General features: G+C 40.6%; 1 pseudogene; it reads left to right on the forward strand.

Annotated features, from left to right (window-relative positions):
• Positions 1-1,174: 1,174 nt before the first annotated feature.
• Positions 1,175-1,558, forward strand: LOC144684280 (ferritin heavy chain pseudogene; annotated as a pseudogene).
• Positions 1,559-3,261: the final 1,703 nt, after the last annotated feature.

The raw sequence follows: 3,261 nt of genomic DNA on the forward strand, positions 1-3,261 counted from the left end.
AGTTTTGCTTTCAAATGCCGCAATTCAAACATCATAGCTCTTTTGAGTTAATCGTCTATAACTGAGAATAGTATTTTATGCATCAAACAAAAATATATTGATAATATTGGTTTTGTCAAGAGCATGAACTTGTTGCTGGGCAGCCTACAAACTCCTCTGAGCGCTACTTTTTTGCTATGGGCAATTTATGCTTTAAAAGACATGATTTACATTATGTTGGCTATTTCTCCCGATGAACTGACAATGTTGTGAGTGGCCTGTTTATTTCAATGCATGATAGATTCCCGATTGCTGTACAACCATACTGTCGTGCAACTTAGAGAGAATGTTGCCTGTAAGTGTCATATTTACTTTCGGCAACACTTTTCCATCACACTTTGCTAATTAAAATTTTGTCTTCTGAGATTATATATAAATTTATATTATCCATTATTTATATATATATAAATTTATATTATATATCCACAGTTGCTTGGTAGTACAGAACTTGAAAACTGCTGAAAAGAGAGAAATGCTTTTAGTCTTGCACCTCATCAGGACACACGTAAGAATGTCAAATTTCAAGTGAGCACAACAATGTATTCTACAGGAGGAAAGGGATGTTGATTAGTTGGTGATTCGACTCTGATTGGCTGAGGCATTGGCATGGAGAAAGGGAATTCTCTGCTCCCCTAGCCTCTGGGTAATTCAAAAAAAGGCTTAAACATAGGCCAGAATTATCCAGCTGCTCATGCCGACAGGATCTTCCAGTCCCGCTGATGTGAATGGAGATTTCAGTGGTTTGCCGGCCCCGCCATGGGAAACCGCCGCAGTGGGCGGGGGCGGGGGGGCGCTGTAAAATTCTGGCCATATTTTTGTTTTCATACATCACTTCTAGGAAGCATACACGAGCCATGTTATAAGCTTGAGTGATTTTCTTAAAATGGCTGTTAGTAGCGCACTCAGGGTTGTTCAGCAAGTTCTGCTCAATTGTGGAATAACATCTAACAGATGTTTTGTTTTGGATTTTGCAAGTGAGGGCTGGTTGAGTCAGTCTGTACTTTGCCTCTTACAAACAGCTGAAGGAATATGTTGTTTGATTTGATCAGTCAGTTGAACCCAAGATTGTGCCTGTGTTCATTTCCAGGTGCATCAACAATGGAACCTTTTAGGTCACTGAACAGTAATAGTGAAGATGGTTTCCCAAGTGTGTCAGAACTACCACAAGGACTGTGAGGATGCTGTTAGCAAGCAGATCAACCTGGAACTCTATTCCTCCTGTGTTTACCTCTCCATGAAACCAGTGCAGGACGAGTGGAACAGTGGCCTGGAGGCAATGCAGAGAGCTCTGCGGATGGAGAAGAATGTGAACCAGAGTCTGCTGGGTCTGCACAAACTCTCCTCTGGGAACACTGACCCTCATCTTTGTGACTTCCTGGAGACTCACTACTTGGATGAGCAAGTGAAGATGATCAAGAAGCTTGGAGATCACATCACCAACCTGAAGAGACTGGGAGCCCCTGAGAGTGGCGTGGGAGAGTACCTGTTTGACAAGCTCACCCTAGGGGAATGTGACTGAACTGAGTGCAGGGGACAAGCTTGTTGTGTTTAGTGCTAGTGTTTGTATGATTGAACGCAAAAGCCAGTATTCTCTGACTGAAGGTCAGTTTCAAACAAAGTTGCGAGCTGGTCTTGCAGCATGGTGTTAACTGTAAAAAAACTGCTCAATATTGAAAAAAAAAACAATGCTAAAGTGAGACACCATTCAAATATAGAGTGAGTAATTGATAGCCAGCTTACATCTCTCCACTATTTGCTTTGCACAAAGAGTATCTTGCCCTTATCCTCCCTCTTATTTTAAGAAGTTGCTGGATTTGCATATTCGTTTCCCATTAAACTCAAAACAGAAAGTTAAAAAACAAAAAATAAAAATACCTGAAAAAACTCAGCAGGTCTGGCAGCATCTGCGGAGAGGAGCACAGTTAACGTTTCGAGTCTGTATGACTCTTCAACAGAACTAAGTAAAAATAGAAAAGAGGTGAAATATAAGCTGGTAAAGTTAAGTCTGGTAATTAAGTTAATCATTAACACATTGCCAGTCAACCTCTCTGGTCAAGAAGACAAACAGTTTAATCTGTAGAATCTGATTCCCATATTTAGTCAATTGTTCCTAGGATTTTAAAATTGACATTGTAAATTTTTTTACAATTTTGTTCTTTTTTTCAGTCTTTTTTCTTCCTCATTTAATCCAATCTTTCTTTCCATTGCTTTATTTCTGTTTCTGTATAAGATTTGACTCTAATTTGTCCTCCTCTGCCACTCCTCGGTTTCCTTCTGAATGCAGAAACCTCATTGGTTAAGGAGATGGACTAATGGCTCCAGCGTTCATTGGGGGTCCCAGATTCTCAATTGCTCTCACCATGTCCTTATCAGCTGGTGTTTCCAGGAAGGTGAGCCGAAGGGTGCAAGATAAAGCTAACTAATGACACATGACACGAGTAGCCCCACTACAGCAAAATCAAGCCCTCTGGGGATGAAATTCATCTATGCCCATAGCGTGAATGTGCCAGTTTTATTTTCCATTGACTTGGAAAATATTGCCCAGATTTTTAATTTCAAACCAACCAAAAGCAACAGTGAGACTAGGAAACGAGCCTCCAAAAAAAGTTTCAAGTATTCTTCTGTGAACTCCGGTGGAAAGAAGATTGGCTGTGGTGAAAAATGGGCTTCTGTTCATTACCAGCCCATTTCACTCTGTTAGCGTAGGCCTATTCCACCTCCATTATGTTTTTCTAAATATTGCTGTCTGCAACTAAAGTAGAGGCAGCCTTTGAAGAATATAATTACTTGAGGGAGAAAACATTAAGATGAGCCTAGCCCCTAATATTCATTAAATTATTGATTGTATTTAAGTTGATATAAATATAATGTTCATCTTCTAAAGGTGTCCAGGCCATATTACATGTATCCTCAAGAAAATGAGGGATGAAATCTGAAAGACCTCTTGGTAAATATTCCTTAGCGCTCCATCAACAGAGGAGCTGTGTCTGAGGACCTGCATCAACTGCTATTCTCATGGTAAAATAATGGTTACAGATGGTGGCCTGGAAATGATCTTAATTGCAGATACGGTGAAGTGCTGCCATTTGTGGCTTCCTTATTCACGTTGTCACCTAACCGCGCTTTGTACTTTGTACACTGCATCGTCCATTGCCTGAACAATGTTCGCTTATCCACGGTTTCTTCTCTCTCTTCTTTCCCCGGGGACACGGCAACCAAGAT

Source organism: Cetorhinus maximus, chromosome 9 (assembly GCF_964194155.1).
Source record: "Cetorhinus maximus chromosome 9, sCetMax3.hap1.1, whole genome shotgun sequence".
Taxonomy (NCBI): Eukaryota; Metazoa; Chordata; class Chondrichthyes; order Lamniformes; family Cetorhinidae; genus Cetorhinus; species Cetorhinus maximus.